The sequence below is a fragment of the Mirounga angustirostris genome, unplaced genomic scaffold, assembly GCF_029215605.1.
Source record: "Mirounga angustirostris isolate CCGP_5_RB_7025 unplaced genomic scaffold, mMirAng1.0.hap1 SCAF_2, whole genome shotgun sequence".
In the NCBI taxonomy this organism is placed as follows: domain Eukaryota; kingdom Metazoa; phylum Chordata; class Mammalia; order Carnivora; family Phocidae; genus Mirounga; species Mirounga angustirostris.
Window position 1 is genome coordinate 145642881 of NW_026991710.1, and position 24357 is coordinate 145667237.

Consider the following 24357-nt stretch of genomic DNA (forward strand, 5'->3'; position numbering starts at 1 on the left):
ATGGAACATAAGTAGCATATTTACACATTATTAATGTTTTTTAGTTGTGCCAACAAATAACCAAACATCTCTAGTCATGTCTTTATTTTCTTAAATTTCATTTCAGAGAGTGTCTTTTTCTGTAATTGTATAATATGAAAGATAGCTTAATCAGTAGTCCCATATTTACTAAGTACATCTTTTATTTTCAGGATTGTCTTTTTTTTTTTTTTTTAATTTCCCACTGATTAGTTCCTTTTTAGAATGCAAAAAAAGGTCTCAGGGAAAGATGAACATTCTTGAATTAAAATTATAAAAGGATAATTTAAAGAGTGAAATTTGATAAGCAAGAAAATCTGCTCAGATTAGGAATATCTACAAGGGAAATCCTGTGAATCTAAAATTAACCAGAGTGTTAAAATGAGAAGATAATAAGATTCTGTCAACTGTAAAGATGTTACTAGAGCAGCAATATTTAGTGCCTAGCGGAGTGTGGGGATTACTTTTTTTTCTTTTTCCTTTTCTCTGAAAGAAACAAGTCCTTATAGAGTAATTTTGGGGAGGAATGGAAAAAGTAAATGTGTTTTACAGGAGAATATTTTTTGTTTGTCACTTCTCAATGACTTAGAGTTTAAATATATCTTTAATTAATAGAAGCAATAAGGATAAGTCAATACATTTAATAATATAAAATTAAAATATTAACAGCTCAGAGAAATCATTAGAACAACTGCATCAATGAAATGATAGTGGATAATATAAAGAAAAACAGTATTTCTTAAAATTTGGCAAAAATGATTTTTTAAATTAAAATTTAATTTAATTTAAATTGTATTGATTTCTTTCTTGTTCCTCCTTCTGGCATTTGAAAATACTTTTGTGAATTGGTTATAAAGTCCAAGGAAGTCAAGGAAAGGAATATTTTAAAATACTAAAATAAAAGCCTTCTGACCATTAAAAAGTTTGTAAGATATATGAAACAAATATAGCTGATCAATGATCTTCAAGTGTTAAGGTTATAAAAGACCAGGAAAGATTGAGGATCTGTTATTGTTTGATTTTTGAATTTTAAACACATCATTCATTCTTTCAATAAACCTACTTTGTGCTATCCTTTTTCAGTGGGGCTATATGTGATTTGCTAATATTTTCTTCAGAATGTTTCTATTCTTGTTTATATTTGTAAGTCATTTTCTTTTCTTGTAATGTTCTCCTTCCTGGTTTGGAGATGATACTGGTTTCAAAAAAATGAATTGAAAATCATTCCCTTCTCATTTCTGAAAAGGCCTTGTACACTATTGTTCTGATTTCTTCCACAAACATTATATAGAACTCACCTGTGAAATCGATAGTGTTCCACACAGAAAGACTTTTAAATATTAATTGTTTCTTTTTTTTAATATTTTATTTGTTTATTTGAGAGAGAGAGTGAGAGAGTGAGAGAGCACATGAGAGGGGGGAGGGCCGGAGGGAGAAGCAGGATCATGACCTGAGCTGAAAGCAGTTGCTTAACCAACTGAGTCACCCAAGTGCCCCAATATTAATTCAATTTCTTCAGATATGTATGGCTATTTAGATTTTCTATTTCTTTTGGGATCAGCATTGGTAAGTTGTATTTCCTACGTCATCTTATTTCTTCACTCATTTGCCAAAACACTGTTCATATGATCACATTTTATCATTATAAAGTTGAGTATCTGTAGTGTCTCTTTTATTTTTCCTGATATTGGTAAATTGTTTTTTTTCTTGATTTTTCTACTGTTGGTTGTTGTATTTAAAAGTCCACAGTCATCTCTTAGAAATATCAAATATTAGCTTCTTATATTTTCTCTATTATGTTTTGATTTTCTGTTTTAATGATTTCTATTCTTCATCGTTTCCTTTTTCTTGCTTAATTTGGTTTTAATTGGTTATTTTTCTGCCTCTGAAAATGGAACCTTTGATCATTGATCTTTTGATTTGTATATTATTGTTAACTAACCTGACTCAGAAAAACTTGCTCTCCCTGCTGTGCTACTTTTTTACTCTCATAATACTAACATACTTAGGACACCTCTGACACCAGGTGTGTGAATTTGTTTGTTTGTTTGTTTTCCCCACATCCAGCAATTCTGCAACACCAACTGGGTATCCTACAATGCAACTGAATTCTGAAACTGCCTACCTAGAAATTGCATCAGATCCCACAGATTAAGGGTTCAGTCTCACAAAGCTGCTTTCCACCCTCCAATGTCAATCATAAGTCCAAGTTGTTACCTGTGCTTCTGACCTGTAGGCTATAAATCGGAGGTTCCCAAGACCCCCTTCTTGGGCTTCATTAATTTGCTAGAATGACTCACACAACTCAGGAAAACAATTTACTTTTTATCAGTTTATTATAAAAGGATATGACAAAAGATACAGATAAAAATCCACATGGAAGAGATACATAGGGCAAGGTGTGTAGAAGGGGCATAGAGCTTCCATGCCCTCTCCAAGTGTACCACTCTCCCCGCATCTCCGCACTTTCCAACCTGGAATCTTTCTGAACCCCATACTATTAAGATTTTTATGGAGGCCTCATCACAGAGGCATGATCAATTATTAACTCCATTTCTATCCCTTCTCTCCTCTGTAGAGAATGGAGGGTGGGGCTGAAAATTCCAAGCTTCCAATCATGGTTTTGTCTTTCTGGCAATTAGCCCCACTCAGGAGCCCAGTAAGAGTCACCTCGTTAGAACACAAGACAGTCTTATCACCCAGAAAATTCCAAGAGTTTTAAAAAAATGTTCCTAATGCTCCTATTACTTAGGAAATTCTAAAGGATTAGGAGTTCTTTGCTAGGAACTGGAGTTGGAGGCTAATATGTATATTTTCTGTGTATATTTTCTACATATATTTTCTCTATTTCTCACATAACCTTATTAAAATTTACTTATTTTTTATTTAAATTCAGTTAGACAACATATAGTACATCATTAGTTTCAGATGTAGTGTTTAATAATTCATCTGTTGCCTATAACACCCAGTGCTCCTCACAATATGTGCCCTCCTTAATGTCCATCACCCAATTACCCCATCCCCCCATCCACCTCCCCTCCAGCAACCCTCAGTTTGTTTCCTATGATTAAGAGTTTCTCATGGTTTTTCTCCCTCTCTGATGACTTCCCATCCAATTTTCCCTCCCTTCCCTTATTAACCTCTGACCTGGTTCTTATATTCCACATATGAGTGAAACCATATAATTGTCTTTCTCTTATTGACTTATTTCACTCAGTATAATACCCTCCAGTTCCATCCATGTCAATGTAAATGGGAAGTAGTCATCCTTTCTGCTGGCTGAGTAATATTTCTGTACACACACACACACACACACACACAGTCTTTATCCATTCATCTGTTGATGGATATCTCGACTCTTTCCACAGTTTGGCTATTGTGGACATTGCTGCTATGAACATTGGGGTGCAGGTGCTCCTTTGCATTACTACATTTGTATCTTTGGGGTAAATACCTAGTAGTGCAATTGCTGGATTGTAAGGTAGCTCTATTTTTAACTTCTTGAAGAACCTCCATACCATTTTCCAGAGTGACTGTACCAGCTTGCATTCCCAGCAGCAGTGTAAGAAGGTTCCCCTTTCTCTGCATCCTCACCAACATTTGTTGTACCCTGTCTTGTTAGTTTTAGCCATTCTGACTGGTTAAAGGTGGTATCTCATTGTGGTTTTGATTTGTATTTCCCCTTTGAGAATGATATTTGCTGTGGGCTTTTCTAGATGGCTTTTATGATATTGAGGATTGTTCCCTCTACGCTGTGAAGAGTTTTAATCAAGAAATGCTGTATTTTGTCAAATGCTTTTTCTGCATCTATTGAGAGGATCATATGGTTCTTGTTCTTTCTTCCATTAATGTATTGTATCACATTGATTGATTTGTGAATGTCGAACCACCCTTGTAGCCCAGGAATAAATCCCGCTTGGCCATGGTGAATAATCCTTTTACTGTTCTGTTGGATCATATTGGCCAGTATTTTGGTGAGAATTATTGTATCCATGTTCATCAGAGATATATTATGAGGAATATATCTATAAAATGTAAATGTAAAAATGAAAGTTAAAAAAATACCTAAAATCAAAGAGTTTATAAGAAACTAGTTGAAAAGGAAAAAAAGCAAAAAAGAAAAGGAAAATTTTAAACTGAATGAAAAAAGAATCATGAAAAGAAACCTTGAATTCTATACACTGTTTTCCGCTATCGTTGGAGTTTTGCAGTTCCATGCGCTCAGTAAATTTGGTATTCCCGGATGTTCAGCTGGTCTTTTGGGAGAGGGGCCTGCTGCACTGATTATCAGGTGTCTTTGCTTGGGCAGAGTTGCACTGCCCTGCCACGGGGCCAGGTTCAGTGTAGCTACTTCAGGTTGTTCTGTGTGGCTTTAGTTCCCTGAAGGCTTTCTGAACAGCTCTAGAGATGAAAATAATAATGGCCACACCCCGATCTCCAGCCCAGGAGCTGAAAGATCTCAGCCCCCTCTTCAGAAAACCCTCAGGAGAAAGCAGTCTTCACTTTTGTGTGCACCAAGTCCTGCAAAGTCCTGCGGTGTACACCCATGCTGATCCTCCCTGGGGAGGGAGGAGGGCAGCCATAGCCTGCTGCTTGCAAGCCCTTCACACAGAGAGCAGTCACCTAATTGCACTGTGGTTCGCAGTTTATGGCAAACCTAGCTGAGAGCCCACTCCTGGGCTCACTGACTGTAGCCGGTTTCCCTGCTCCAATGCTTGGGAACTCTGCTGGCTAAGGCACCCCCATTCTTTCTGTGACCCTGGGAATCTTGAGGCCACACCATCCCACCTAGGATTCTGCCCCACTTTGCCACCTAAGCACCTTTTAGGCAGGGATGTCTCTCACGGGAGCAGACTTCTAAAAATTCTGATTTTGCACTCTGGGGCTCTATCACTTTCCAGTAGCCGGCTTAAGGAGGCTCCCAACCCCTGCCATTTATCGTTCGATATATCCCCTCCAATTTGCTTCTCCACACCTCCTACCTTGCATAAGGTGGCCGCTTTTCTATTTGTAGAATTCCAGCAATTCTTTTCTTACATCTCAGGTTGAATTCATAGATGTTCAGAATGATTTGATAGTTATCTAGCTAAATTCAAGGGACCAGATGAAATGAGGTCCCTTACTCTTCCACCATCTTGCCTCCCTCCCCTAAAATTTACTTGTTTTAAAAAATGTTTTTTATGTTCCAGGAACCTGCTTAGGTACTACATTATATATGGGTACCATATTTCATTAGTCTCCTCTTGCTTGTGCCACTTCCTTAGACTTTTCTTCGTTTTGATGGTCTTGACAGTGTTTAGGAGTACTAATCAGGTATTTTGTATATTATCTCTATATATGGATATGTCTCATCTTTTCCTCACAGTTAGATGGGAGTTATGTCCTTATGGGAGGAAGACCATAGAGCTGAAGTGCCATTTCATTACATCAAGAATACATACTATTCTAAGATGACTTATCACTGTTGATGCTAAGCTTGGTAATACCTGGCTTTTGTCAGGTTAGTCAGATTTCTCCACTGTGAAGTTATTCTTTTTCTTTTTTTCCTCTTTACGTAATACATTATTTAGAAGGAACTCATGAGAATCCCACACTTACGGAGTGGGGAATTATGCTCTACCGACTTCAGGAAAGGGTATCTACATAAGTTATTAAGAATTTTTCTGCATAGGAGATGTCTTCCATTTATTTTAATCATTTATTTATATCAGTATGGACTCCTGGATATTTATTTTGTACTTTTAATTCAATACTCTTTTATTCTCTTTCTCAAGGGTTACAGTGTTGGTCATTGTGAGAACTTGACATTTCTCCATCATTTTTTAAAGTAATTCCTTCCTTTTTTGCACTACATGTACTACTGTCTCATTTTGTTTATTTTCTGTCCTAGTCCTAGAATCAGCCATTATCCAATAGGCCCTATAGTTTTCTTTAAATTAGGAAGTTAGACTTTGAGCTCTGGATGCTAGGCATGTTTGTTACTTGGGGGGCGGGGGGGGTGGGATCTTCTGTATTCAGTTTACAGTAAGGAAATATATGTGCATATCCATACTTGTGTATAAACACATATCTATAAATACTTCTGTATATAACTTTGTCTCAATATAGAGCTGCACATGAGTTTATTCTGGTGTCTCCAATTCTAATCTATTACCATATGGATCATTCTAGCCTCCTCACCTTGTTTATTTACAAATTTCCCATTACATGGGGCGCCTGAGTGGCTCAGTTAGTTAAGCAACTGCCTTCGGCTCAGGTCATGATCCTGGAGTCCCTGGATCGAGTCCCGCATCAGGTTCCCTGCTCAGCGAGGAGCCTGCTTCTCCCTCTAACCCTACCCCCTCTCATGTACTCTCTCTCTCCATTCTCGCTCTCTCAAATAAATAAATCTTAAAAAAAAAACAAAAAAAAACCCAAAAAACAAATTTCCCATTACAAAGTAAGAAACCTGACTCCTACCAGCCATTATACATTTCCTTAATTTTTCAATTCCAGTATATATGTATAGCACTATTAGAATTGTCAACTTGTATTTCCATAGGAAATACCTTTATCAATTAGAGTATCTACTATGCATGTATAGCACTATTAGAATTGTTAATTTGCATTTCCGTGGGAAATAATTTTATTAACTAGAGTACATTGCTTGTATATACTTGCTTATGCCTTAGTCTTACAGAGTTCTCTCATTTCCAAAGCATTTTTACCCTGCCTCCTCTAGTAAAGTTGCTTAATATAACTGTAATAAGTTAGATGATTTTCTCACATTTTGCATTCCATCAGAGGACTCCCCAATCTATTAAATGATTTTAAAATTGACATACATTATTGTTCACTCTTTGGGTTGTAAAGTTTTACTGGTTTTGACAAATATATAGTATAAGATATAAACTATTACCATATCATACAAAAAGCTTTATTAGCCTAAAAGAATCCTGTGTTTCACCTATTCACCCTTCTCTCTGAACAGCTTACAACCACTGAGCATTTGTATCATCTCTATAGTTTTCCTTTTTACAGAATATCGTAATTAGAATCATCCAGTATATAGCTTTTCAGACTGGCTTCTTTTGTTTAGCAATATGCATTTAAGATTCGAGTATGTCTTTTTGTGTCTTATTAGTCCTTCCATTTTATTAATGAACAGTACTCTCTTGTGTGGATGTACTACAGTTTGCTTATTCATTCACCTATTAAAGGCTGTGTTGGTTGTTTTCAGTTTTGCAATTATGAATAGGCTACTATAAATATTAACCTGCAATATCTTGTGAATATAAGTTTCAAATCTGTTAGGTAAATACCTAGGAGCATAACTGCTGGCCCCTATGGTAAGAACATGTTTAGTTCCTTTGTTAGTATGTCTATATAGACAATCATGTTCTCTGCAGAAAAAAGACTCTTATTTCTTTGTTTCTGGTCATTATATCTTTTAGTTCCCCATTTCTGCCCTCTATCACTTCTTTTCCCCCTGAAGCACTTCTTTTAATACTTATTCCACAGTAGGTCTACTAATCATGAATTCCCTCATTTTTACTTTTTCTGATAAAGTGATTATTCTCATTTTTGAAAGATAGTTTTATCTGCTGTAGAATTCTAGATTGGTGTTTTTAATTTTGACATTTTAAAATATTTCACTCCAATATCTTCTTTCGTGCACACTTTCTAATATGGCATGCCTAGGTACAGTTCTTTTGTTGTTATTGCTATTTATCCTATTGTTCTCTGATCTTCCTGGGTCTGTGGTTGGTTATCTCATTAATTTGGGAAGTTCCAAATTACCATTAGTAATTTAAATATTTCTTCTGTTACTTACTTTCTTCTCTTTCTGATATTCAAAAATTTTTGTTATGCCTTTTGCATTTGCTCCACAGCTCTTGGATTTTCTGGGATTTATTTTATTTTTACTTTTTATTTATTTTTTTAATTTTGCTGGAGAAGTTCTACTGACATTTTCAAGCTCATTAATTCTTTCCTTGGTCATGTCCATTCTACAGATGAACCTACCAGAGACATTCTTCATTTCTGTTACAGTGTCTTAATTTCTAGCATTTACTTTAGATTATTTTTTAGAGTTTCTGTCTCTCTGCCTAGATGTTATGTTTATTCTTATATGCTGTCTACTTTCTCCAATAACATACCAATCATAGGGGCACCAGGGTGGGTCAGTTAAGTGTCTGACTCTTGATTTCAGCTCAGGTCATGATCTGAGAGTCATGAGATCCAGCTCCGCCTTGGGCTCCACACTTGACACTCTGCTTGAGATTCTCTCTCCCTCTCCTTCTAGTCCTCCCTCTGCTCTCTCTCTCAAATAAATTGGGGAGAGTATGTGTTGTAGTGAGCGCTGTGTGTTGTGTTAAGACTGATGAATCACAAACCTGTACCCCTGAAACAAATAATACATTATAAAAAAAAATCTATTTAAACAAACAAACATACCAATCATAGGTGTTTAAAATTCCATGTCTGATAATTCCAAAATCTTTGTCATATCTGAATCTGATTCTTATTCTTGCTTTGTCTCTTCAGATAGTATTTTCTCACTTTTTGGAATATCTTATTATTTTTCAATGAAATCTAAACATGATGTTTCAGGTAACAGAAACTGAGGTGTGAGGCCTTTAGTGTGACAGTTTATGTTAACCTAGATAGAAGTTGAGTACTGTTTAATATTTGTTGTATTTGTAGGTTACAGGCTTCAGATTTCTTTAACATCCTTCTCTTCTGACTTTGGGCTTTTGTAGACCTTCCTCCTAAGAGAGACTGCATGTTACAGCTCTTTCAGCTGTGTACCACTGTTTTTATACCAAGGTCTTTTTTTATGTGGTGGTCATGTGTGGAGGAGGGAAAGTTTTCTATAGTCTTTTTTTTTTTTTTTTTTAGTTTTCTGTAGTCTTATAATTAAACTCATTCTTTTAGTTGCCCTCTGCATCAAGATTATGACATTCAAACTATTTTCCATTAGTATAGATTTCTTCCCACCCACCCTGCCCCTTGCTGAGACAAAAAATGCTAGAAGGGGATAGATTGGGAGGACTACCTCTTCCACACTGGGATCAGGCTCTAATAAAATTGATGTCCCTGAAAGCCATGCCTTTGTTATGGAGAAGCTTAGAAGAAATCCACAATAATCACTTTTCCTCTTCCCCTGTCAGAGTCTAGTGGGTATCTTTCTCAGATTTCTACCATCAGACCTGGTGAAATTCCTAGAGGTAAAGTCTGTGAAAATGTGGGGGACACCACTGAACCTTCTGCTCCAAGGAGTTTCTTACTCTTAAACTAATACTCATTCAACCTCCAGCAGTTTGTCAAAATGACCATTTAAATTTCTCTACTAGTTTATGGCTTAAGCAGCTTCTGCTCCAGGTAAGCAGATCTTGTCTGTGGCTCTCTTGATGTGCCTGTGTCTTCAGATTTTGGAGTTGTGATTTGTTCTGCAACTTTAGTTCGCATGGGTCAAACAATAATGTAGGTTACGTTTGAATGGCTTTTTCTTGTTGATACATTGGAAATTACAACTTTCAAGCTCTTTACATATTGGGACTGAAACAGTAAGTCCTCCAGACCATCAGCATTTAAACCTTTTTCCTCTTCCAAGATATTAAAGCTTTTCTTTCTAAACATTACTTTTGCTAAATCACACATATGTCCATACAGTATTTTCATAATCTTTCATTTGGCAATTTATTCTAGTGTTAATTGATACATGTTTTGTGACATGATTAGGAAGAAATATTTTAATGAAATTGCAAATATTGAGGCTTTTCCTCATACTGTATTTATTGATTTCTAATTTAAAGCTTTTTTTTTTTTAAGATTTTATTTATTTATTTGACAGAGAGAGCACACATAGGTAGGGCAGCAGGCAGAGGGAGAGGGAGAACCAGGCTCCTTGCTGAGCAGAGAGCCTGACGCGGGGCTCGATCCCAGGACCCTGGGATCATGACCTGAGCCGAATGCAGATGCTTAACCAACTGAGCCACCCAGGTGCCCCTAATTTAAAGCTTTGATTGCAGTCTTAAAAATTTGATCTTTTGCAGTGTAATATGTTTCCATTGCCCCGCATATGGTCTACATTGATGAGTCAGTGTATAATTTTTTTTTAAAGTGTGTATTTTAGAGCTATAAGATGTAGAGATCTTTAATTGGGTTTTGTTCATTGTGTTGTTTAGGTCTTCTATATAATAATCAATTTTTAGCTGTTCTATGAATTACTGAGAGATAGTTGATAAATTTCCCCACTGTGATTGCAAATTTATCTTAATTTTCTGTTTAGTTTTTTTCATATATTTGAAAGTCATTCATACACACACACACACACACAATCTTCTTGATGAATTAAAACTTTCAATATAATGAAATATATCATACTGTTTCCTTAATGATAATAGCCACACCCACTTTCACATGATTGTGTTTTGCACTGTAAAATTCTTTCATCCTCTCCTTCTTTTTCCCTTAATAATTAATGTGCTTTTCTTTTAAAAGCATACCATTGGTAAAATTAATTAATTAATTAATTAATTAAAAAAAAACATACCTTTGGTTCCTGCATTTGTATTCAGTCTCCCAGTCTCTTCCTTGAATCAGAAGTATTGGGTCCACTTATAGTTAATCTATTTTTTTAAATAGGTTTAGCTCTTGCTCTGTATTTTGTTAACCTATTCCATTTATTATTTCTTTATAAATGCATTTTCTTTATAAATGCCTCTTTTATTGGTGAGTAATATTATTATTATTTTATAATCAGTTCTTTCTCCTTTATTGGCTTTTTTAGCTATGTATCTTTATATTATTTTTAATGGTTGCTGAAGGGATTGAAACAGTATAATTCTGCTTCCACCTTTCATATTTTGTGCAATTTTTGTCATATATAAAACTTGTGCATATATTTTTAACCCCACATATCTATGTATGCTATTGTTTTTCTTGCACATTTGTTGACTTTTATCAGAGAAGTTACAAGGAGTGTGTGAAAAAGTCTATTAAAACTTTCTCAGGTCCAGTACCTTTTAACATTGTCACATTTGCTTTATAATTTCTCTATATCATTTATGAATAGAGCGTATGTGCCAAGTTTTTAAGTGTCTCAAATTCAAAATCATCTTGTTCACTTAGGGAAAAAAAAAAAAAACATAAGTTGGAATGACAATATGGAAAAAGTAGTTCGGCAATATGTGCTTAGTGTCATTTTAAAATTATTTAAATCGTACTTTCAGTGTAGAAATACATTTCATGAAATTAACCAGGGTTCTCTGCAAAATGCAGGTATTTTAACATTAGCTTTATTTGTCCTACCTATAAATAAGGAATATTTAAAGTTAGACAAGATGAAATAAATTATAATATGTCAGTTTGATATTAGACAAAATATTTGAATATTAGACAAAAATCTAATGATAACGTGGATAAATTTCATGATGAAGTATTAAATGCAACCAGGGTAAAAAAACCGTATGTTTAATATATACATATATATAATGATATATAATATATATGTGTATATATGTATGTGTGTATATATATATACCTAATATATTTGTCTATGTCCATATCCATACTGTATGATAGAGATAAGGGAAAAGACTATATAAAAATATTTTAACAATGGTCAAACAATCTGGTTTGAGAAATAATTGAGTTTTTGTGCTTGTGTATATTTTCAAGGTTTTTATTGAAACAAAATTATTACCAGTTAGCTCTCTTTATTCACATCATTTTAGAATTTGGGCAAACATTTTATAATTTTATTTGGCAAACTATTTTTCACCAACAGTTATTAGATAATTTAGGATCTGGGTTTTGTCAATGAAAATAGCATTATAGATGGCTTAGCGATAAAAACTAAACTTACAAAATTATTAATTCTAAAAAATTAGATATTTTGACACTATGACTTCCTTTAAAATAAGGATGACATCTTAAAAATCATTATAAATAGCTGGGGTCTAGTATAATATCTAATGTCTAATAACCACAGTCTAAATATTTGTAAAATCACATTAAATTAAACTCTAAAAATATTTTCTAATATTAATAGTTAACATTTATTGAAGATTTATCAACCATTATTTGATAATGGTGTTTATCAACCATTATTCTCAGTCATTTGCTAATGTAATTAAGCCATATGACAACACAATGAAATAGGTACAGAGAATATTCCTATTTTACAAAAAATCAAACCAGTATATAGAAATGTTAAGTGATATTTTTTCAAAAGTATACAGTTAATAAGTGGAAAAGGCAAGAATCAAAGCAGGAGATTAGACTCTAGAAGACACATTTTTAATAAATTCCTTAAATTGCCTTTCAGTATACTAAAACATGTTACATAGCCATTGACTCTAATGAACTACAATGTTTCTGCTGTAGGTCATGCATTGCAAACTTGTATTATGGTCTGTTACTTCTAAAAACAAAGTTGAGGGGTGCCTGGCTGACCCAGTTAGTGCAGTGTGAGATTCTTGATCTCAGGGTTGTGAATTCAAGTCCCCACATTGGGTGTAGAGATTACTTAAAAATAAAATCTTTGAAAATAAATAAAGGGCCTCCTGGTGGCTCAGTTGGTTGAGTGTCTGCCTTCAGCTTAGGTCATGATCCCAGGGTCCTGGGATCGAGCCCTGTGTTGGGCTCCCTGCTCAGCGGGGAGTCTGCTTCACCTGTCCCTCTACCCCTCATCCTGCTTGTGTGCTCTCTCTCTCTCAAATAAATAAATAAAATCTTTAAAAATAAATAAAACTAAATAAATAAAAACAAAATTGAAATTGATGCTCAGAGAGGAATAAAATGTCAAAGACCATGCTGCATCTTTGATGGATAGAGAGTATTGTACTGGTAATGAAGAGGCAAGACCTTTGGGTAAATAGAGATAGTCCAAGATGGCAGAGGAGTAGGAGACCTTAGTTTCATCTGGGCCCAGGAATTCAGCTAGATAGCTATCAAATCATTCTGAATACCTGTGAACTCAACCAGAGATCTAAGAAAAGAATAGCTGCAACTCTACAAATAGAAAAGTGACCACTTTCTGCAAGGTAGGAGGTGCAGAGAAGAGAATCTGAGGTGATACATGGGAAGATAAGCCACAGGGGTAGGGAGCTTCCATAAGCCAGCACCGGAAAGTGATATAGCAGTGGAGCACAAAATCAGAACTTTTAGAAGTCTGCTCAGGTTAGGGCCGTCCCTGCCTGAAATATGCTCAGGTGGTGAAGCAGGGCAGATTTCTAGGTGGGACAGTGTAGTCTCAGGATCCCCAGGGTCACTGGAATACGGGGATGTCTGAGTGTGGCAGAGTTCAGGCATTGGATCAGGGAAGCTGCCTACAATCAGCAAGCCCTGGAGTGGTCTCTCAGCTCAGGGTTGCCATATACCATGAACCATAGCATAGTCAGGCAACTGCTGTCTGATCAGAGGCCCAGCAATCGGCAGAACCATGGTGAGACCCCTTCTTCCTTCTCCAGGAGGAATGCACCGAAGGAGTCTACAGGGATTGGAGACTTGAAAGAGGGTCCCATGCCTGAGATAGAAATGCTCAGTCACAGGCTGGGTGAGCACAGAGTACAGACAGAGACCAGGGAGACAGGAGTGACTGACTGCTTTTCCCTAAGGGCACACTGAGGAGTGGAGCCCAGAGCTTTCAGCTTGGGGCTGGAGTTTGGGAGGCTGCCATTTTCATTCTAATCCTCTAAAGCGGTGCAGATAGCCTGTAGGGAACAAATGCCACAGAGAGCAATCCGGAACCTCTTACTTAGCCTGGCCCCCTGGCAAGGGTGGTGCAGTTCTGCCCCCCCACCCCCACCCCGGGCAAAGACACTTGAGAATCAATGCAGGTCCCTCTCCCAGATCAGCAAGAACATCCAGCCAAGACCAAGTTTTCTGATTATAGAGAACTGCAAAAGTCCAGAGTTAGGGGAAAATAGTATATTGAATTCATGTTTTTGTTTTTGTTTTCCCATGATTCTTTAGTCTTTCAATTTTAATTGACTTTCTCTTTCCTTTTCCAGCCAATTTCTTATATTATCAGCTCTCTTTTTAAAATCTTTTTTTTAATTTTCATTTTTACAATTACATTCTATCCTTCATTGTATTTAATTTTATTCTTGTGCATATATGTTATTCTTTCTTCACAATTTTGGGATGCAGTTTCTTCTAACAAACAGACCAAAATACACCCAGAATCTAGTGTATGGCTCTGTTCCCTTCACCTGTCTGATCATAGTATCTCTCTTTTTTTCTTTTTTTGTTAAAGTCTTTTTTAATTTTCTCTTTTACAGTTACATGCTATCCTTTCAATGTATTTAATTATATCTTTACACACTCATCACATTTAATCCTCCCAACACCTCACTTGATGGGTGAGGGAGGAGCCAGGAAGCGGCAGCAGGGCAGGGATTTTAACCTTGGCCCACGAACCTCCCATCTAGGCCTGGCGGTCGCCTTGCTCCACTATGGCTGCCTCATGCACAGGCTCAGAGCAGAGGCCAGAGACGGGAAGGCCTTCCCCGGGTGACACCGCTGGTTGGGGAGGGCGGGGCCAAGAGACCAGCTACGGGAACCGGGCCTGAGAATCACCATGCCACCTGTGCCGGGCGGTGGGCGGCATAACCCCAGAGCCCGGGGCACGGGCACTCCCCTGGCACCTTGTCAGAAAACGCAATCACGGCAGCTGCCACCTGTCTGTCTGGCTATATATATATAAATAAATAATTTTTTCTTTCCTTACAATTTTGAGATGTAGTTTTTTCTATCAAGTTGACTAAAATACACTCAGGATATAGGGTATTGCTCTGTTATGTTCACCTGGCTGTTTATATTCCTTCTTATTTTTTGCCTTTTAATTCTCATTTTTACATTCTAGTTACATTCTAACCTGTCTTGTATATAAATTTATTTTTGTATATATATAAGTTTTTCTTTCTTTACAATTTTGAGATCTAGTTTTCTAACAAATAGACCAAAACACACAAGGATCCAGTGTATTGCACTGTTCTGTTCACCTGTCAGCTTATATTCTCTCTTTTTTAATTCTTATTTTTATGTTTTTTTTTTTTTTCCAGTTTTGGATCTCTTCTGATTTGTTTAGTGTATATTTCTCTAGGGTTGTTGTTGCCATTTTAGTATTTTGTTCTCTCGTTCATCTATTCTTCTGTGGACAGAATGACAAGATGAAAAACTCACCTCAAAAAAGAGAACAAGAGGCAGTACTGACTGCCAGGGACATGATCTGCATGGATATAAGTAAGGTGTTGTAACTAGAGTTCAGAATAACGATTATAAAGATACTCACTGGTCTTCAAAAAAGCATAGAAGACACTAGAGAATCTCTTTCTGGAGAAATGAAAGAACTAAAATCTAATCAAGTTGAAATAAAAAAAGCTATTAATGAGATGCAATAAAAAATGGGGGCTCTGACTGTTAGGATAGATGAGGCAGAAGAGAGAATTAGTGATGTAGAAGACAAAAGATGGGGAATAAAGAAGCTGAGAAAAAGAAATAACTACTGGATCACCAAGATAAATAAGTGATACCATAAGGCAAAACAATATTAGAACATTTGAGATCCCAGAAGAAGAGGAAAGAGAGAGGGGGGCAGAAGGTATATTGGAGCAAATCGTAGCAGAGAACGTCCCTAATCTGGAGAAGGAAACAAGAATTCAATTCGGGAGCCACAGAGAAACCCCTTCAAAATCAATATAAATAGGTCAACACCCTGACATATAATAGGAAGCTTGCAAATCTCAGAGACAAAGAAAAATTCCTGAAAGCAGCTTGGACAAGAGAACCATAACCTACAAGGGTAGAAACATTAGACTGGCAGAAGACCTATCCACAGAAACATGGTAGGCCAGAAGGGACTGTCATGATATTTCAGGGTACTAAATGAGAAGAATATGCAGTCAAGAATACTATATCCAGCTAGGTTGTCATTGAAAATAGGAGATATAAAAAGCTTGCAGGACAAACAAAAACTAAAATAATTTGTGAACACCAAACTAGTCCTATATGAAATATTGAAAGGGGTCCTCTAAGCAAAGAAGGAGCCTAAAACTAACATAGACCAGAAAGAAACAGAGACAATCTACAGAAACGGTGACTTTGCAGGTAACAAAATGGCACTAAATTCATATCTTTCAATAGTTACTCTGAATGTAAATGGGCCAAATGCCCCAATCAAAAGACACAGGGTATCAGGTTGGATAAAAAAGCAAGACCCATCAATATGCTGTCTGTAAGAGACTCATTTTAGACCCAAAGACACCTCCAGATTGAAAGTGAAGGAGGTGGAAAACCATTTATCATGGTAAAGAACATCAAAAGAAAGCTGGGATAACAATTCTTATATCAGACAAATTAGATTTTAACACGAAGAATGTATTAAGACATGAGAAAGAACACTATATCATAATTAAAGGGTAAATCCAACAAGAAGATCTAACAATTATAAATATTAATGCCCCAAACATAGGAGCAGCCAATTCTATAAACCAATTAATAATATTAAAGTAACACATTGATAATAATACAATAATAGCAGAAGCCTTTAACACCCCTCTCACTGCAATGGACAGATCATCTAAGTAGAAGATCAACAAAGAAACAAGGGCTTTGAATGACACACTGCACCATTCACATATGTATACAGAGTATTCCATCCTAAATCAACAAAATACACATTATTCTTGCGTGCAGCTGGAACATTCTCCAAAATAGATCACATACTGGGTCACAAATCAGGTCTCATCTGATATCAAAAATTGGGATTATTCCCTGCATATTTTCAGACCACAATGCTTTGAAACTGAAACTCAATCACAAGAAGAAATTTGGAAGGAACTCAAATACATGCAGGTTAAAGACAATCCTACTAAAGAATGAGTGGGTCACCAAGAAATTAAAGAAGAATTAAAAAAAAACCATGGAAACAAATGAAAATGAAAACACAACTGTTCAAAACCTTTAGGATGCAGCAAAGGTGGTTCTAAGAGGGAAGTATATAGCAATACAAGCCTTTCTCAAGAAACAACAAAGGTCTCAAATACACGATCTAACTTTACATCTAAAGGACCTGGAAGGGACAGCAAATGAAGTCTACACCTAGCAGGAGAAGGGAATTAATAAAGATTAGAGCAGAAATTAATGAAATAGAAACCAAAAGAACAGTAGAACTGATCAATAGCACTAGAAGCTGGTTTATGAAAGAATTAATAAGATCGATAAACCCTGAGCCAACTTATCAAAAAGAAATGATAAAGGACCTAAATTAATAAAATCATAAATGAAAGGTGAGAGATCATGACCAACACCAAGGAAATACAAACAGTTTTAAGAACATATCATGAACAACTCTATGCCAAGAAATTAAGCAATCTGGAAGAAATGGATGCATTCCTGAAAATTTAGAAACTACCAGAACTGAAACAGGAAGAAATAGAAAACCTGAACAGACCCATAATCAGCAAGGAAATTGAAGCAGTAATCAAAAATCTCCGAACAAACAAGAGTCCAAGGCCAGATGACTTCCCATGGGAATTCTACCAAACCTTTAAAGAAAAAACTAATGCGTTCTGAAGCTGTTTCAAAAAATAGAAAGGGAAGGAAAACTTCCAAACTCTTTCTATGAGGCCAGCATTACCTTGATCCCAAGACCAGACAAACCCCCCTGCAAAAAGGAGAATTACAGACAAATATCCCCAACACAGATGCAATAATTCTCACCAAGATACTAGCCAATATGATCCAAGAGGACAATGAAAGGATTATTTGCCATGACCAAGAGGGATTTATTCCTGGACTACAAGGGTGGTTCAACATTCACAAATCAATCAACGTGATACACTACCTTAATAAAAGAAAGGACAAGAATCATCTGATCTTCTCAATAGATGGAGAAAAAGCATTTGACAAAATACAGCATTGTTTCTTGATTAAAACTCTTCACAGTGTAGGGAGAGAGGGAACATACCTCAATATCATAAAGCCATCTATGAAAAGCCCACAGTGAATGTCATTCTCTGTGGGGAAAAACTGAGATCTTTTCCCCTAAGGTCAGGAACACAGCAGTGATGTTCATTCTTACCACTGTTGTTCGACACAGTACTAGGAATCCTTGCCTCAGTTATCAGACAACAAAAAGAAATAAAAGGCATCCGAATCAGCAAAGAAGTCAAACTCTCACTCTTCTCAGATGACATGATACTCTGTGTAGAAAACCTAAAATGCCCCACCCCAAAATTGTTAGAATTCATACAGGCATTAAGCAAATTGGCAGGATATAAAATCAATGCACAGAAATTTGTTGCATTTCTATACACTAACAATAAGAAGCAAAAGAAATTGAGGAATTGATCCCATTTACAGTTATACCAAAAACCACAAGGTACTTGGGAATAAACCTAACTAAAGAGGCAAAGGATATGTACTCAGAAAAGTATAGAACACTCATGAAAGAAATTGAGGAAGAAACAAAGAATGCCTATACCACATAGAGCAATCTACATTTAAGTGCAATCCCTATCAAAATACCATTGACATTTTTCACAGAGTTGCAAAAAATAATCCTAAAAATGTATGGAACCAGAAAAGACTCAAATAGCAAAAGGAATGTTGAAAAAGAAAAGCAAAGCTGGTGGCACCACAATGCCGGACTTCAAGCTTTATTACAAAGCTGTAATCATCATTACAGTGTGGTATTGGCACAAAAACAGACACATAGATCAATGGAACAGAATAGAGAGCCCAGAAATGGACCCTCAACTCTATGGTCAACTAATCTTTGACAAATCAGGAAAGAATATCCAATGGAAAAAAAAAAAAAAAACAGTCTCTTCGACAAATAGTGTTGGGAAAATTGGACAGCCACATGCAGGAGTATGAAACTGAACAATTTCCTTACATCATACACAAAAATAGATTCAAAGTGAATGAAAGCCCTAAATGTGAGACAGAAATCTATCAAAATCCTGGAGGAGAATACAAGCAGCAACCTCTTTGACTGCGGCCATAGCAACTTCTTGCTATACATATCTCCAAAAGCAAGGGAAACAAAGGCAAAAATGAACTATTGGGACTTCATCAAGATAAAAAGCTTTCTCACAGCAAAGGAAACAGTCAACAAAACTAAAAGACAACTGATAGAATGGGAGAAGATATTTGCAAATGTCTTGTTAGACAAAGGGCTAGTATCTAAAATCTATAAAGAACTTATCAAACTCAACACCCAAAGAACAAATAATCCAATCAAAAAATGGGAGAAGACAGGAACAAGACATTTCTGCAAAGAAGACCTACAGATGGCCAACAGACACATGGAAAAAATGCCCACATCACTCGGCATCAGGGAAATACAAATCAAAACCACAATGAGATAGCACCTCACACCAGTCAGAATGGCTAAAATTAACAAGACTAGAAACAACAGATGTTGGTGAGGATTCAGAGAAAGTGCAACCCTCTTACACTGTTGGTGGGAATGCAAGCCTATGCAGCCACTCTGGACGACAGTATGGAAATTCCTCAAAAAGTTGAAAATAGAGCTACCCTGTGACCCAGCAGTTGCACTACTGGGTATTTACCCCAATGATACAAATGTAGTGATCTGAAGGGGCACCTGCACCCCAGTGTTTATAGCAACGATGTCCATAATAGCCAAACTATGGAAAGAGCCCAGATGTCCTTCGACAGATGAATGGATAAAGAAGATGTGGTGTGTGTATATATGTGTGTGTGTGTGATGGAATACTACTCCGCCTTCAAAAAATGAAATCTTGCAATTTGCAATGATGTAGATGGAACTAGGGGGTATTATGCTAAGTGAAATAAGTCAATCAGAGAAAGACAATTATATGATCTCACTCATATGTGGAATCTAAGAAGCAAAACAGAAGATCATAGGGGAAGAAAGGAAAAAATAAAACCAGATGGATGTCAGAGAGGGAGACAAACCATAAGAGACTCTTAATCATAGGACACAAACTGAAGGTTGCTGGAGGGGAGGGGTGGGAATGGGGTAATTGGGTGATGGACATTAAGGAGGACATGTGATGTAATGAGCACTGGGTGCTCATGAATCACTGACCTCTACCTCTGAACCTAATTATATGTTGTATGTTAATTGATAGAATTTAAATAAAAAATCAGTCATTCAGTCAGTCTTTTGGGAGTAGCACTGTAAATGAACTTAATGAAATCACCTGCCAAAGTGCTTTTGGCATAGGTCTGACCAAGATTAGTATCTTATTTCGAACTAATTGCCCTTTTAGAATCAATAGAGTCTGAGTTAGAATGATTTATGTCAAGTCATTCACAATCATCATCATCATCATCATCATCATCATCATCAACATCATCATCACCATCTGAGTACCTGCCATATGCTATGAATTTTATATGGTAGATGGCTTATGTATCCCCCCCCAAATTCTTATAACAATTCTACAAGATGAGTAAATAAAGTTCGATACAAAAAAAAAAAAAAAAGACCTTTGGGTAAATAGAAAGCCTGGGTTCAAATTATGGATTAGTCCAGTGGAACCATAGCAAACAGTCACTTAATACTTTAGTTTTCTCATCTGGAAAATGGCTTAGTAATAATACTTAAACACTGGATTGTTGAAAAGATTAAATTAATTAATGTAACTAAAGCATTAGAAACAGTGCCTGGTATAGAGTGCTACCTGTATGTATTAACTGACAGTGTATATGAGATAACATGTCTAATTGACTACCAGAAGAACATTTATAAGCAATCCTAATTGGATGTGAAAACTCACTATGAATCCAATGAGGTAAACTTTAATCTTTAAAATATTTAGAATTATTGTGATAGATGAGTGTAGCATATTTAGGAACTTTGTTTTGTGAACAAAAATACATTAATTATATTATGAGTACTATAATAGGATGACCATGTATCCTAACAGTCTTAGTTTTTGTGTGTTATATGTTAATAGCACCTACTTTTACTCTAAAGCTATCCTGGCTTAGATACTAAAGGATGTGCTCACCTTAGTTATTACCTTTCTTAATCTCCATGTTAGCTTATAAAATGGGAAATGTCAACCATTACAGCTGAAGTCATGTAAGGAAAAAAAAAAAAAAACTTTAACAACTCTCCAGATGCAAACATTAAATTTCCTACTCATATTTGCTTTGCCCAGTCTTTCAATTTACATGTAAAATTATATGACTGGAAATAAGATGATCATTTAAAAATCCCAATGAGTATTACTATGGAGATTATGAAAGAGAAATATATATGTCACTGCAAATTGGGTGAAATTTGTGTAGTAGAGATGTAATCAATATAACCATTGATTTTTAAAGCAACTATCATAGAAGCAATTTATTTTTAATTCTTTTAGATTTTATTTATTTGAGAGAGAGAGAGCATGAGCGGGGGGAGGGGGAGAAGGGGAGAGGGAGAGAGAGGGGGAGAAGGGGAGAGGGAGTGGGAGAAGCAGACTCCCTGCTGAGCAGGGACCTCGACGTAGAACTCAATCTCAGGACCCTGGGATCACGATCTGAGCTGAAGGCAGACGCTTAACCTACTGAGCCACCCAGGCACCCAGGAGCAATTTAAATATACAAAAAATCCAGTTGCCTGGCAACTGATTATAATATTCCAAACAATAAACAAATGTACAATAAATTTATTCCCATGTGTAACTACTGTATACCATTGGGATGGCTTCTTAAAAACAGAACTGCAATGCATATCTTTGAATTATGACAGTCAACTTAAGTCTGTTTGCCCCTCAAGGATGCTGTGAACATTATGTTCATAAGCTATTTTGATATCCTTAGAAGAAATACATATAAATAATATGCATTGTTGGGAATAGAAATTATTTACCTTTGGGATTCTGACTGCCAGATTGTTTGTATAATGCCAGTAAGATAATTTAGGTATGACTGGGGAAAGAGATCTTTGAAATACATGTTGCAATAGCCAAATTATTTTTTTATATTTATCTTAGAAGATGAACTCTTAAAGCTCACCCAGGATGAAGTACTATATATTATGTTGCTGGTCTCTTCAACCAAAACCAGTCATAAATGTGCACATTGCAAAATGTATTTTTAACTTCTTCAACCTCTAATTTCTCTCGTTTTCCTCCATGACAGACACTAATCACCATGTGAGTCATATTAGACTCTCATGATTGCTCCTGTTCAAGGTAAGTAACTGTGTTAACACAAAGGTTGAACTTTCAAAGCAGACTTTAATGAATCATGGATCTGACCAATCACCAAATTTTATGAATAATCCAAAAGATGCCGGAAAGAACAAAGCAAAGACATTGCATTTCTTTCTAAAAGAGGTTAGAACTATTCCTTCACTCACTTTGAAACTTTGGTTTGGGTAACATATGTGTTGCCATGATGTATAAAGCAATATTGTTCTCAAAGGAAGCCATTTCCATTTTGATTCTCCTCAGTTTTATACTTTGTTAAAAGCTACCCAGAAAGGTTTATATGACTACTTCCCATTCTTCCAAATCCACTTAATCCGTGAACCAAGTGTTGTTGTTTTTGTTATTTTATTATTTTGGCTTTGTTTTTATTTTTTTCAATAAGAAATGAGGACAGACCAGATTTGTTTTCCTAAAAAGCAATTTTAAAGCAAGGACTCTCCATTATATTTCTGTAGTAAAAATCATCAGTCTGTTTACAAAGAGTTACTTCTTGGTTTCTATTACATGTATGTTGGACCACTTTATGTTGCCTCACTTGTCAAAACAGAACCAACCTTTCTTTCTTTCTTTCTTTCTTTCTTTCTTTCTTTCTTTCTTTCTTTCTTTCTTTCTTTCTTTCTTTCTTTCTTTCTTTCTTTCTTTCTTTTTCTTTTTTTCTTTTTCTTTTTCTTTCTTTCTTTCTTTCTTTCTTTCTTTCTTTCTTTCTTTCTTCCTTCCTTCCTTCCTTTCTTCGTTCTTTCTTTCTTTCTTTCTTTCTTTCTTTCTTTCTTTCTTTCCTTCCTTCCTTCCTTCCTTCCTTCCTTCCTTCCTTCCTTCCTTCCTTCCTTTCAAAATATGGGATGCTTCATGAATTTGCATGTCATCCTGCACAGAGGCCATGCTAATCTTTAATCTTTGTATCATTCTAGATTTAGTATATGGGCTGCTGAAGTGAGCACAAAAACAGAACTACTTAAAATAAATCTTTTCCCCATTATTTAAATTGGATAATTTCTATTATTCTGTCTGCAATTTCACTGACCATCTTGTCATCCTCTCTCATCTTCTATTAAGCCTATCTAATGAATTTTTCATTTCAAGCACTATTATATTCCCTTCTAGAATTTCAACATAATTATTTTTACCCTTACCATATCAATGTTTAGATTCCAACTCTATTCAATTATTCTTATCTTGGTTTCACTTATGTCATTGATTGTATTTACAACAGCTAATATAAAGTTTTTATCTGTTAATTTCAATATTGGAGTCATCTGCAGGCTTGTTTTTTAAATTTTGTTTTGTTTTGTTTGACTGCCTTTGATCTTGAGCAATGGCTGTCATTTTCCTGTGTCTTCATGTGTTAAAAAAGTTTCGATTTACTTTGCTCATCAGTGATTATACATTATAAAGACTCTGAATTTTGTTATCTGTCTTTTAACAGTGTTTAATTTTGTTCTAGAAAGCAGATAAATTAAGAACTGATCCTTTTTGTATGGAGATATGTCAGATAACTGTTTCAGTTTTGTCTTAGCTCTCGATGAATGCCCTAATTCTTGGACACAGTCTTTCTTCTAAACATGGACCTTTTGGAATTTTAAATGACAGATCAGCATATGTACTTTGTCTCTCTAACTTGTGATGTTCAAACTCCAAACTCTTTTTTTACTGCACTAGGGGTCAGCAGAAATATCAGCTCTTTAAACCTTCTACCACTTGCTTTCCATTGGAATACTGGTAGTCTTACCAAACCAAGCACTGTTCATGGGGCAGTCAGTTTTGAGGGGTGTTTGTATCCAGATGTCAGGCACAATCCTCTTCATATTCTAGGACTTTGTTTCTCAATTTATATCTGATTTGGGGTCTCTGAATTTTGTTATTTGATATATCAATAAGCTCATCTTTCTTCTGTTTTTTTAAGTGCTCTACACTATATAGACTGAAGGAGAAAAGGTGATATAAAGTTGGATTGAATCCAATAAATTACCATCATTCAAAGATTGAATCCTCCCTAGTTTCTCCCGTCTCTTGGGTCCTCTCCAATTGTTTTAAATAGTTGTTTTAATATATATTATATATTATATATTTAACCTATAATTAATAATTAAATATTATATCCTACTCGAACTAGAACACCTTTTTTTTCACATAGCTTTTTTTCAAAGTTCAT

The 24357-nt window shown here is 35.7% G+C and overlaps 1 non-coding gene across 1 annotated transcript; it reads right to left on the minus strand.

Moving 5' to 3' along the window:
* Positions 1 to 23036: 23036 nt before the first annotated feature.
* On the minus strand, positions 23037 to 23146 carry LOC135363714 (U6 spliceosomal RNA). Its single transcript, XR_010409782.1, has one exon. It is a non-coding gene; the product is annotated as a U6 spliceosomal RNA (small nuclear RNA).
* Positions 23147 to 24357: the final 1211 nt, after the last annotated feature.